Genomic DNA, 14159 nt, shown 5'->3' with positions numbered 1-14159 from the left:
GCTTATTTAAGGATACCACCGTAATGTAGAGGGCCATTTTTGGCCATAGTTCAGGAACAGACGTTAATTTTATCACGCCTAAATGAAAGTTTTCTGGCGCAAAATCGATCGTACCATCGATGAAACATTCGGCGTTACACAGAGTCCTCCTTGCAGGGCTCGTCCTGGTGGAATTTATTCGCTCATTCGCGGTGGTTTTGCGCTGCCCATAATCGTGTGCAACCTTCGATTTGCCCATTTTCCCGTTCCTTCGTTACTTCGCTCGGCCCTTCCGGAAGAATTCCTCAATCTTACAGAGAACGCGAAAGCACAAAGGAACACTAAATTATAACGCCAAGTTGCCACTCGTGGCGAAAGGCTCTTTTACGCGTAGCTTTCGCGGACTAAGCGATTGCAACGCTTCCGCATTGAAACTATAGAGATGGTTAGATTTATTACCTTAGGCGCCAGCTGGAAATATTGATGGCAGGCGCTTCCGGCTATTTCTACTCACTTCAACACGAAATTGCGGTGACGCGCGAGATGATGTACGAGGTTAAAGTTTGAGATTAAAAAGAAAAAGAAAGAAACGTAATTACAGTTTCACCGCATGCACGCTCACTAAAGGAAGTAAGAAAATGAAAATAAACATGCATGAAAATAAGACATACACACGAAGCTCCCAAGCGTATGCACGATCAGTACTTTGATGCATGTTCGTACAAGGTAAAAACAAGAATTCCGCAGCAAAAAAAAAAAAAAGAACATATGCCCCGAGGCGTTGGCACATAGCCCCGAATTCAAAGCTCCGAACTGCAGTAGTTTGCGTTACCCACGCAATGATTACATTCGATTTAGAAGCGGTGTGCCTCTAAAGGAGCAGAGATTCGTGTCATTCGTACAGCCTGCGTTCCGTGACGTTCGGTCGCCGACATTACGACTCCAAATCTAGACCGTCAAGCAGCACTACTCACTAGCGCCTGGCGTTCCCTAGACAAGCACACGCCGATATAATCGTACGCTTGCTGATCCGAGGACCGGACTGTTACGGACAGAGCTGTAAATAAGTCGGAAACACACGGAAGACGACTCGACAAGCATCTGCTTGAGGCCTTTGAGCCACGCACTTCTTAACCCTTTTGCCTTGGTGCAGCTGACGAGAGTTCCGGAGGCAATACTTACCATAGGGCAAACCCGTTGTCTGTATACAACACGTGCGTGTTGATATCTACAAGCTTTTGGTCTTCCGCGCCGCGCTACGCCTTCCTTGATGTGCGTAAAAGCTTCGAGAGGAACTTAGTGAGGCGGTTCATCGACTTTCGTTTGAACACTCGAAACGGAAGTTGCGGCAGTGTAGGCAAAAATAGGAATATGTAGAATAAACGAATGAACGTACCAATCGATCGATTGCGCCATCTTGCGCCTCAACGCCTTACTTCCACTTCTGGACTAAATTTTCAACACTTGGGTTCGTTTAGCCGCGCACGAAGGTGCACTCTTTAATGTCTTGCATTCCGCCCAGCGAGGATGTGCATTCGAAATGAGCTTTGAAAGTGGCACGCATTTCTAAAATAGTCAGAGTATGCTAATTGGCCGAACGAAAGTCCTCAAGCGTATGGTTAAGTCATAGCACCTTTATATCCAAGAAAACAGCAAGCTGCCAGAGAGAAATGCCATAGTGAATAAACTTGTATGTAATTATTAGACGCTGCTGAAGAAAGCAATCGATTAAAAAGGGAAGAGAAAACTAACTCTAAAATCAGTAAACTGCTGGTTAATGGCTGGCTCGTTGCTGCGTTTACTGCTGTTTCCTTGTTTCGTTTATTTACTTTAACTAAACATGCACCAACTGACTCAGTTTTGTACGTTGTTGAAAGTAACTTTTCTGACGCTAAGTTCATGAAATTCTCATTCCACTTGCAGCAAAAATGCACTCATTTTCTTATTTATTCACGACGACTGTTACGATTGTGTTTCGTAGACAGGTTCAATTAGGTCGCATCTATAGTTCATTCCACTCAATTTTTATGGGCTCATACAATGCAGCAAAATAATAAATTTTGCATATTCAAGACTGCGTCTTCCGTATATGCCGGCAAAGGGCAGTTTGCTTGAGTGGAAATAAAAAAAATAATAAAAAAAAATAGAAATGAAAAAAAAGTACACGGCCAGAAAAAAGTCAAGTGAACGCAGCGTCATACTTCGCTCAAACTATTCCGCAACTCTTGTGTGCATTGGGCAAAATATTGCGATTTTTGAGCACATTATGAATAATTCCAGCCGCGTCCAGTTACCCACAAGGACCGGCTATACGGTGTGTCCACCACAATGGCGTCCATGCCAGCACTCTATAGAAAGACAGAGAGCGAGAGAGGGGCGGTACTATCCAGGGCGGTTATATAAAACTTCTGGAGTGGCAATCCCGGCAGCCGCCTAAGGGAACCACTGAAGTCGCGACGGCCATAGGCAACAGAGGACGCGTCCCGAGCACAGGCGGCCGAGGAATACGCGCGGGATGCGGTTGCATTTGTAGTTACGCGAGCAGAATTGAGATGAAACGTCTGAGAAGAGGTTTATTGGCGGCTCCTAAGGCAAAAGCGCAGCGACCGGGAACGGCGAGACAGCCCGAAGCACTGTCCAAAAAAGGCGACAGTAATCAACAGCGCGAGCGGAGCCGAGCCGCGCGTTGGCGATGTGTCTGTGCCGCGAGGCGCGTCTTCTTCTTCACAATCTCCCCCCCGGACAAAAAGAGCCATCCTGGCGCCTTAAGAATCAGGAGGCAGAGGGTCGTGGTAGGGCTTCAGACGCGAGACGTGGACAATGTCACGTCCACGCCGGCGCAAGTCTTCAGGTGGTGACAGTGGCTCAACTAGAAAATTCACCGGAGATGTTTGCTCCAAGACTCGGTAAGGCCCTTCGAATTTTGGGACGAGTTTCGAGGAAAGCCCCGGAGTCTGGAAAGGCACAGACAACCACACAAGAACACCTGGAGCGTAGGTGGTGTTCGGAAGCGTGTCGGTGCGGTTTTCTTTCTGGCGCTGCTGTTGCTCGGCCGTAAAGGAGCGCGCTAGCTGGCGGCATTCTTCGGCCTGTCGGGCGATGTCGGACACAGGTAGACACTCGGAGGCGTCAGAACGGTATGGAAGGAGCGTGTCGATGGTATGCGTAGGCTGGCGGCCATACAGGAGGAAGAAAGGTGAAAATCCCGTAGTGGCCTGGATCGCGGTGTTGTACGCGAACGTGATGAATGGAAGGATGCGGTCCCAGTTACCATGATCAGATGCCACGTACATCGACAGCATGTCACCAAGTGTGCGGTTAAATCGCTCTGTGAGTCCGTTAGTCTGGGGGTGGTATGCCGTGCTTGTCCGATGAATAATGCGGCATTCCGAGAGCAAACTTTTGACGACTTCGGAGAGGAAGGCGCGACCTCGATCACTGAGGAGTTCTCGAGGTGCGCCGTGTCGAAGCACGAAGCGATGTAGAACAAAAAAGGCTACATCCCGTGCCGTAGCACTTGGTAAAGCAGCAGTTTCGGCGTAGCGTGTCAAGTGGTCGACAGCAACTACGATCCACCGATTGCCGTCTGGCGTCATAGGAAGCGGGCCGTATAGGTCGATGCCGACGCGATCGAAGGGTGTGGCAGGGCACGGGAGCGGCTGCAAGGCACCAGACGGGCGTAAAGGCGGCGATTAGCGGCGTTGACAGTCAAGACAGCACCGAACAAACTTTTGTACAAAATTGTACATGCCGCGCCAGTAGTAGCGGTGGCGAATTCGTTCGTACGTCTTGAAGACTCCGGCGTGGCCACACTGTGGATCGTTGTGGAAAGCGGCACATATTTGTGACCTTAAGCTGCGGGGAATCACCAGAAGCCACCGACGGCCTTCAGGAGAGTAATTGCGTCGGTGGAGCAGCTGGTCACGAATGGCAAAATGAACTGCTTGGCGTCGGAGGGTTCGGGATACAGGCATGGTCGATGATCCAGAAAGATAGTCGAAAAGAGAAGCGATCCACGGGTCACGACGTTGTGCGGTGGCAAAGGAGTCCATGTCGAGAGATGAGATGGAGTGTGCGGAAGTTGTTCCGCAGGCCGAGTCTGGAGGTAAAGGTGAACGAGACAGAGCGTCGGCGTCGGAGTGTGTTCGCCCACTGCGGTATACGACGCGAATATCGTACTCCTGGATGCGTAATGCCCAACGGGCTAGGCGGCCAGTGGGATCTTTCAAGTTGGCAAGCCAACAAAGCGCGTGGTGATCTGTGACCAAGTCGAATGGGCGCCCGTACAGGTATGGTCGGAACTTGCCAAGTGCCCATACTAAGGCCAAGCACTCTTTTTCGGTCACGCTGTAATTGGCCTCAGGCTTCGTCAGCGTGCGACTCGCATAGGCGACTACGTATTCGGGGTAGCCTGGCTTTCGTTGGGCGAGGACGGCGCCGAGACCGACCCCGCTGGCATCTGTGTGTACCTCAGTTGCAGCCGACGGGTCGAAATGGCGCAGAATAGGTGGGGAGGTGAGAAGACGACGCAGCGTAGCGAAGGCGGAGTCACATGCAGGGGACCAGGAGGAGAGGGTGGTGTCACCGCGCAGAAGCTGAGTCAATGGCGCCATGATCGATGCGAAATTCCGAACAAAGCGCCGGAAATATGAGCATAGGCCCACAAAGCTCCGAAGTTCTTTGATGGTCTGAGGCTTCGGAAACTCAGCGACTGCTCGAAGTTTTGCAGGATCGGGTAGAACGCCGCGCTTGGACACAACGTGGCCTAAAATGGTGAGCTCTCGCGCGGCGAAGCGGCACTTCTTGAGGTTGAGTTGGAGGCCAGCGTTCGTTAGACAGGTCAAAACAAGTCTGAGGCGGAGCAGGTGAGTCGGAAAATCAGGCGAGAAAACCACGACATCGTCGAGGTAACACAGACATATGGACCACTTGAGGCCACGCAGCGTGTTGTCCATGAGTCGTTCAAAGGTGGCAGGGGCGTTACAAAGCCCGAACGGCATTACGTTAAATTCATATAAGCCGTCAGGCGTAATGAATGCGGTTTTCTGGCGATCGGCTGCAGCCATCGGTACCTGCCAGTACCCCGAACGCAAGTCAAGGGACGAGAAGAATTCTGCTCCCTGAAGACTGTCGAGGGCGTCGTCGATGCGCGGCAAAGGATAGACGTCTTTGCGCGTTACCTTATTTAGCCGACGGTAGTCGACGCAAAAGCGAATAGACCCGTCCTTCTTGCGAACGAGAACGACAGGCGACGCCCAGGGACTGTGCGAAGGTTGAATAATGTCACGGCGCAGCATATCTTCGACTTGGGTGGTAATGACACGACGCTCTTCGGCCGAGACGCGGTAGGGTCGTTGACGTAACGGCTGATGTGAACCGGTGTCAATGTAGTGCTGCACTTCCGACGTGCGGCCCAGGTGAGGTTGTGAAACGTCGAATGAACTTCTAAAGTGGTGCAGGAGATCAAGAAGGTCGGCGCGTTCGGCAGGTGTGAGGGTATCGGCGATGGCACTCGAGAATGCATCCTTGGACGTCTCTTCAAGCGCGGAAATCGAAGACGACTGGCCGGAGTCGACATCAAAAGAGTCTCCGGGGACGTCAACCAAAGACGAAGAGTCGAGGAGTTCCACGATGCCAAGGCATTCACCAACGAGCAATGTAATCGGCGCACAGAGGGGATTGCAGAAGTATATATTGCTACAGCCGCCAGCCATGTCAAGTGTTGCGAAGGGTAGTCGGAGAGATTTACGGCTCATGAAGACGTCGGAAGGTGTGAAGAGGACCGTTGCATCAGTGATGGCATCGCAAGAGACGGGTACGAGAGCGAAGGAGCCAGGTGGAATATCTGTGTCCTCGCGCACGGTAAGTTTAGAAGGGCGGTCACAATCTTCGTGCGAGGGTGCGTCACAAGGAAAAAATTCAACTTCGGCGCGTGCGCAGTCGATCACGGCTTTATGACGGGATAAGAAGTCCCATCCGAGGATGACGTCATGCGAGCAGGTGGGAAGAACAATGCACTCGACTATGTAAACAATGCCGTGAATAAGCACACGTACAGTACAGGCTGCGTGCGGAGTGACGTGCTGAGCGCTTGCCGTACGAAGCGACAGTCCAGAAAGCGGCGTGGTCACCTTGCGCAGCGAACGGCACAGTTTGGCGGCTATCACAGAAACGGCTGCGCCGGTATCCACAAGAGCGAATGCAGGAACACCTTCTACACTAATTTCGACCACGTTAGCAGGACAGGCGCGAGGACTTGGACAGTTCGAATGGGGCGCAGTTCTTGCCTCGTGAACTGCGACGTTCAGTTTTCCTGGTCAGGTGGTGCGGGTCGCCGACGCATTGGGGAGAGCGAGCGTCGGCGAGGGGATGGCGAGCGACGCGAAGGAAATTCTGGAAGGTCAGCACGAGCATACGGTTGGTGGGAAGGAGTGGCGTATTGGCGAAAGGGCTGGCTGCCGTACTGGAAGGGCCGAGAGGCGTCGCCGAAGGCTTGAGGCCGACGTCGGCAATATCGGGCGACGTGTCCAGGAGTACAGCAAGAATAGCAGATGGGACGATTATCAGGCGTCCTCCAAGGATTAGCTCTCGGTGCGGTCCAAGATGCAGCATGGGCTTCCGGTGGCACCGGTTGGGAATGGGTCGCGAAAGACGCAGGCGGAGGCCTGCGTACTGCCTGCGCGTACGTAAGAGGCGCAGCCACAGGCAGGACTGGCTGCGCATAGGTGCGAGGAGTCGCGACAGGCTGCACTGCCAGAGCAGAGTTGAGATTCGTGGCTGCAGGCGGCTGATGGTGTGCGGAAGGGACAACTTGAGCGACCTCTTCGGAGATGAGAGTGCGGAGCGTGTTTGGAAGACTGGAGGTGGGCTCCTGAGTGAAGGGGACTAAAGAAAGTTGGCGGGCAACTTCCTCACGCACGAAGTCCTTGACCCGTTGAAGTAATGAGCATGGGTCGTACATGCTGTCAAGGCTTGCCACCAAGTCGTCGCTGCCCAGAGCACGCCGAGTCGAAGCGCGTTGCTTGCGTAACTCATCATAACTTTGGCATAGGCTGACGACTTCGGACACAGTGCGCGGATTCCTGGCTAGAAGCATCTGGAAAGCGCCGTCATCGATGCCCTTCAGTATATGGTGAATTCGCTCAGCTTCGGGCATTGCCGCGTTGACTCGTTTACACAGGTCCACGACGTCTTCAATGTAGCTCGTGAATGTTTCTGCCGTCTGCTGTGCTCGGGCGCGCAAGCGTTGTTCAGCGCGCAGTTTGCGAACAGTGGGTCGGCCGAACACTTCTGTAAAGGTTGTCTTGAAGATTGACCATGTGGGTAAGTCACTTTCGTGGTTGTGAAACCAGAGTTGCGCAACACCAGCCAGATAAAAGATGACGTGGGTTAACTTCGCTGGATCATCCCACTTGTTGTGCGCGCTCACCCGTTCATATGACGCCAGCCAGTCTTCTACATCTTCGTCGTCTGCACCGCTGAAGATCTTGGGGTCGCGTTGTCGTGCAACGCCGGTGCAAGTGACGGACTGCGGCGTCGGCGCCGTTTGGGATGAGCTGTCGGTCATGGCGGGCGATAGCGTTCTTGATCGCAGCTCCAGGGTTACAAGCGACGGGGTTTGAGTCCCAGCACCTCCACCAATTGAGAAGAGGTTTATTGGCGGCTCCTAAGGCAAAAGCGCAGCGACCGGGAACGGCGAGACAGCCCGAAGCACTGTCCAAAAAAGGCGACAGTAATCAACAGCGCGAGCGGAGCCGAGCCGCGCGTTGGCGATGTGTCTGTGCCGCGAGGCGCGTCTTCTTCTTCACACGTCTTTAAGATGTATATCAGCTCATGATCGTGTGTTGTTCTGGAAAAAAAAAATTCTGCATCCAGCTATTATCCCAGGTTTCGAGAAAAGCAAACGGCGGAACGCTTCGCCAATCACACTTCTTCGCAGTGTTACATTACGAGCGGTCTCCCGTGCGATGTGACTGCGTAATATTCACTACTGATTACCCGCTGCTTGGCGAGAAACATTCTAGAGCCACCGTTTGTGAATGCACTTTCCACCAACAACGTTTCCCTTTACGGCGCGGCCACTGTCCTCATTTATTGGCTTGATGTATCTTTCCTGAGTGCTATTATTACACGGCTGTGGAGTAACTGTATGTCGTATTAACGCGATATCGTTAAGGGCCCCCTGTCGCAGAAAATCCGGCATTGGCGTCCCTTGAGCGAAATTACCGTACATATTTATGTATATGTGTATGCCTCCCCTTGCTATATTACATGCGATATATGCGGGTCATATTGCCACAACATTCTATCACTAAAGTGGCTCATACCTTGTCTTACATTCTTGATAAAGTTATTCCTCGGAATTTTCAGGACAGCCCACTTATAAATGTCACGAAACAAAACACCAACAACACCTGGCATTATGGTAAATCTTCGCAGACTGAAATATTAAAAGTGTGAAACAATATCTCGGGAACCTGACATGATTTAATTTTCTGGTACGGCTCCGCACAATCTTCGGGAATGGCCCACGCAGGACGCCGCGTTTCTGCGAGAAAGCTCGACTTCGTGCATAGCTATCGGCGCCAGCGTTTCTCGGTAAGCATTATGGTTACATAAGCCGCAGTTGCCGGGAAGCGTGATAAGCCGTCAGGGATCTTCGAATGCTATCGCGATCCACTAGCTGTTAAAGGCGCAGCTTAAGCGTCCTCAAGTTTCTCTTTATTGCGATAGTAAATATATAGACACTCCAGGAGCATTCCTGCCGTCGGCGCGCCGTGAGGTTCCGCATGAAGTCCAAGGGCGATAAAATCATCGCCGCGCGCTGTATGCGCAAGCGAAAGCATGCAATGGTGAGTCGGCGATCGCGGATGAATCTCGCCCACGCAACGGCGGAAGCGGGGAGGAAGCGCGCCGCCTTCCTTCGCGCGCAAGTCTTCGACGGGAGGGTGAGGAGGGAGGGGGGGGGGCGGAGGCGTTCTACTCTGGGCAGCCGTAGGCACCCGGCCGGGCCGCTGTATCTTGAAAGCCATCTGCGACGGCTACAGCGTCCGCGCTGCGCTGTGTTCTCACACGATACTTCACGATGATGTAAGGGGCTACACGGCGGTTAATTCGCTCGCTGCTGCTGCCGCGTTTCAACAGTGCAGAGTTTTTACAGCGACTTTCCGCGGTCATCGAGTGAGATGTGTTCATGCTCGCTTATGCGGGCGTGTCACCATGCTGCTTAACTTACTTAGTGTGCCTATATTTACAAGTTTATACAGCCGATGAAACTACCATCCTTACTTCGTCTAGCTGTCTACTAATTTGCTATCGCCATCGATGCTTCGTCTACCGGGCGAAACTGTGGCATTTTTTAATCTGCTCTCGGCAGGTCCTAAGAGAAAACCTCGCGCCATTGGAGACTCTTGCAATGTATCTACACCTAAAGAAACTGATGCCCCTCATTCATGGCATCGAAAATATTTGTTTATGTAATATACGCATTGTACTGGCCCATTTGGAAGCATCCAGGCAGCGTAAACATATATATTAGTTACCAATGCATGCAGAAACGTAGGAACAGGAGAAACGATTTTCGGCCACACTTGACCTTTTTTAAATGTATATTGGTTTACCATAAGCTCAGTTGGGAACTTCGGTTCTGTGTTAATTGATTCTTAAATAATACAAGTCTCGAAAGCAGCGTTACGTACCGCTTATCACAATGCGTTCAATTACATTCCTGAGTGATGCGGTGTGTCCCAAACATTATACAACACTCTGCAACCTTGCAATTGGAGTTGAGCACAACCACTCTTGTGTTTAGGCTATAATACAATATCATCTTTTGCTGGCGAAGTTGGTACGTATTTGTGAATACACAGGAAGTCTTTGAGGCAAGCAAACACGTACTCAAGGGAAGAGCAGGGCTGGACTTTATATTCAATTCACCTGTTTTCCCAGATAATTATGCCAGGATGAGCACTGCACATCCAACCCTTCTCTTTTTTGTCATAAGTCGAGTGCTTGTCTTTCTTGTGCAGGCGTCTCAGCCGTTTCCTTATTACGAACACAGGCGTTGCGCTATACGTACAAACGAAGTATAGAATGTCGTTGAAAATGCGCACCACACGTCAGAACCCGATCTCGCCGCGCTAAATATTATCACTTGCAGTGACGTGCCAGTGGCTGCTTCAGACGTAAATTCTATCCGTTTACGTGCCGGCACCTTCCTAACCGCTGCAAACTAAAGCAAACCTAACCACAACGTCCGGTCGTGAACAAACAACGACAGCTTATGTTACAGCCGGAAGATTAAACCAGGGGCGTCTACTGTACGTGATTGCATGGCAGCCATGACGTACTAAGATGTTGTAATGCCGTCGAAGAGCATGCCACAATCAGTCAAACACTGTTGCGAATGCGTACAATCAATAAGCGTGACCAACGCCCTCAACGAGGTCCTAAAGCGGCTACGATTACTCTGACCGTGGAGGAAGGAAACAAAGCAGGAGAGGCCCTGACGTCTCGTATTGGAAGTCGGGCGTGCAGCCATGTTGGTGTGCCATCTGCCTTTGCGCCTCCAATCAGCTCGCCGGAGCAGATCGGCGCTAGCTTTGAACTTGCATTTCTACGAGCCACCGGAAGTGTGTGCTGCCGGCTCACGTCAGAACAGAGCCTACGAAACTTCTGTAACAGTTCAGTGAAGCAGACGCGCTCCTGTGCTTTCCTGTGGCACGTTGAAGACGACGAAGAACCACGCCGTAATTACTTGAGCGTTTCTGTTGCTTTTTGACACTCACACTCATAGACCCTAAACGAAACTTTGAAGCTTACACACCGTGCTCCAAAGTAAGTTTGTCTCGCGAACAGAATGTGCTGGTACAAAGACACGGGCCGAAAAATCTTATGTCACTTTTTAGAGGCCGAGAGGAGCAGCGAGAGCTTCAGGAGTGCGGTTGCCATGACAACGTTAACGTTTGGCATGCCAGTCCCAGCGCTCCTTTGTGAAAAAAACAGCACGTGACTTCCGCCACACTTTCTCCACGTTCGTACTGGCCGGGGCCTGTCCTACGCTTTCCTTCCTCCATGACTCTGGTTTTCGCCTCTAGCAACATGGCGGTGAACGGTCTCACTTTTGGAGACCATCCTCCGCTCCAGAAGTCTGACCTCCGTATTCGTAAAAGTACGCCAACTTGAAACCCATGCTTACCTTGATTTATATGACGCCTGGCATGAACGTGCTCAAGATGCTCATTGCGTTTCCTTTGGAGCGTTCACCACAGAAATAATTTAAATCAAGTCAAGCAAGGGCTTCAAGATGCATTTATGAATACGGGGGTAAGTGTATAATCTCCTTGGTACTATCGAGGCAATCCATGTCTACGCCACATGGACTGCAGGTTGCGTAGCGTCTTTGTTTCCACAGTCCACGGAGCGTCTGTTGTCGAGATGGGCCGTGTCGCCTTGCCTGCTCACCACGGCTTCGCTTAGACCGACTCCGACGATGCGCTTGATTTTAAAGTGACAGACGGAGAAGAATCTGGCCACTGTGGAGTTAAAGAAGCGAAAAAGAAACAGCATGCGCGCAATATTTGCGATGCCGTTGTCGTCACGCGGTCGTTATTACGTCGTCGTGATGTTGCGTTTGGTCATGTTTCCATCGTCGTCGCATCATCGTCGGTGTGCCGTCGTTGTCGTCAACCTGTCATTTCACCTACCAAAATATGCCGATATTTTGCAGCGTCCTCAGGAAATAGCATTGTTCACATCAGCTGTACACTTTGAAAGTGTTACTGGCGTATCCACTAAATATCTGCAGTCCGAATATAGTTAACCTATCCGCTTACATCCACAACTATCTTTCGCGTTTTCCACAACCATTGTATGTTTTTTTTTCTGATCTGATTACAGTTGCATTGCGGAGGCCTGAGGTTATGCGCACATCGCCGACGCTAACGTTTGTCATTCCTGACCAAAGTGAATACCAGAAACCTCTGCAAAACGAAGATAATATCAAGCATGGCACTGGGCTTAGAAAATAATGAAGGTATTTCAATGTGACCCTCCTGCAACCTCTACACTTAGAAAATTAATCTACAACTCTTCTAGGCAGCCGAAAAAAACTAACAAGAAACGACAGAAAGACAACACAGCGACATCGAAGATCTTTGTAGGAGAGCAGTAAGTCAACGGTGATGAAACCGTGTTCATTCTAGTTTTTTAATGCACAAGTCTTCAGTTATGTTTAAAGCTACCCGTGCGGTAAAAAATACTTGTTACGACTTCACCATGAGCCCCTAGTTTCGCTGAGGTGGGTCATGGAGCAAACTGCTGTTACTACCGACGCTTGAGGGTTATGGGTTCTAGTCCGCTGCTTTTCCTATTCGTTTATTTTTTTTTTCATCACAGCGTCTGAATTTTCTGTCAGGTGATGTAATAAAAAGGCAAATTCGCCCCGTTACTTAAACAATCTTTCACTGATGATGCTGACTGCTCTAATCGTCGTTTGTTTTTTAGGACATGTTTTGCTGTCAAGTGCTTTGAAAAACACTTGTTGTTGGGTGAAAGGCTGTTCAAAGCCAAAAGTGACGTGCGCGTATAGAAGTAGACCTAATTGCGTTTAAGCGGTTTCGAAATGCTTGACATGAAGAACTTAAGAATTGAAGAAAATGTACTCGTACTTTCATATATTTTCTTCCCATGAACAGCGGTGTTACGGAACAATCTGAATTCACTTATGGGACAGAGCGATGGAATGGAACCGGCGACTGAAATATTACCTCATGGGGGAACTATCAGTGGTTTCGCGTGTTTAACGGCTATATTGTGTACCGAGATTTTGACGGTGGGCCACGCGTATCCTGCACAACTTTAGGTGCTGGTAATGTAAACTCGTTCTTCTTTGGAGGCAACAGGGGAGCATGAAGTTTTTACTGTTTTGTTGGGCCTTAGAAACAGACGTAGGTGCGATGCTGGTGGGCCGCAAGTGAGGCCGGTGAAATACGTAATTAATAAAATTGCTCCAGTGCTGACGTATGTATTGAACTTACGTATTTCAACGGGGATTTTTCCACCCAAAACGCAATTGGTGCGTGTTGTGGCTGTATATGAGAAGGCCCGTTCCGATATTGTCTGTGTTTTCTAAAGGTCTCGGGAGAATAATCTATAATTGACTATGTCCTTTCTGTAACAAGTTCGTGATAAGGAAATGTCAGTACGGATATTCTCGACCAGAAACAACATGTATAAGAGAAATTTGAGGAAAAACTATTTGTTCTTGAAAATCTTTGTTGATTTTACGCGAGCATTTGATTACATAAATCATAAAGCTTTATTTGACAAATTAAGTCACTGTGGCATCCGTGCGCTTCCCCTGATGCTACAGAAAAGTCATCTTTCAGAAAGACGTTGTTTTGTATTGATAAATAAAACAGTATCCGACAGAAAGAAAATAATCTCAGGTGTACCGCGGTATAGCATTCTCTGGCCTTTGGTCTTTAATTTATACATAAATGACATAGTCTATATATCTTCAGAAGATAAATTTATAATATATGCGGACGACACCAGCATATTTGTTTCGTCTTCATAACATGCTGATCTTTTTCATAAAATTAATGCCGTTTTAGAGGGATTAAGCAAGTGGACAGCTAATAAGGAACAAAGATAAATATAACAAAGCGCTGCGATTTTCCGTACTATAGGTGAGCATGTTTCTGTAATAGGTAACCTTGTTTTTCTCTGCTCAAAGATAGAGCTAGTTAGGTCTATTAGGGTACTTCTTATGGATTTTTCAGTATCAGTGCAGTGGGATGAGCATGTCAATGCGATATTGGAAAAGTTAGGTGCAATACCGGAATACTGAACTGAAACTGCTACTTAATTGCGAAGTATGTAAAATTGTTTATCTATAATGCCCCGTATGCTTCGTTTATAAACTACTGTCAGTTGGCCTGGGGGATTATTACACACTCGAACCTCTCACGGTTATCAGTAATGAAAAAAAATGTTTAGAGAATAGTATTTTAGAATGTACCAGTTCTGCATTCCACTGCGCCGCTCTTTTAAAAAAATTAGAATAATTGGAGCACACGACACATATGAGTAAAATTGTAGCGTGAATATCGCCTAAATTATGACCGTCATAATTATCTCTTCCTGGAGTTGGTACATCTGCACCCAAAGGAAGTACC

The 14159-nt window shown here is 49.4% G+C and overlaps 1 protein-coding gene across 4 annotated transcripts in view; it reads left to right on the top strand.

Annotated features, from left to right (window-relative positions):
• The window catches only part of LOC126524455 (monocarboxylate transporter 9-like), a 93735-nt gene that overhangs the window by 56702 nt on the left and 22874 nt on the right, over positions 1–14159 (top strand). Inside the window, exons 2-3 of one of the 4 annotated variants that reach the window (XM_055067323.2) lie at positions 11878–12013; positions 12076–12147. The exons of the other annotated variants lie outside the window; for them this stretch is intronic. The gene's annotated coding sequence lies outside the window, so the exon portion shown is untranslated. The remainder of the gene's footprint in view (positions 1–11877; positions 12014–12075; positions 12148–14159) is intronic. 4 annotated transcript variants of the gene reach the window in all.

This window comes from Dermacentor andersoni, chromosome 3 (genome assembly GCF_023375885.2).
Source record: "Dermacentor andersoni chromosome 3, qqDerAnde1_hic_scaffold, whole genome shotgun sequence".
Taxonomy (NCBI): Eukaryota; Metazoa; Arthropoda; class Arachnida; order Ixodida; family Ixodidae; genus Dermacentor; species Dermacentor andersoni.
This window is presented reverse-complemented; position numbering and strand designations above follow the sequence as displayed.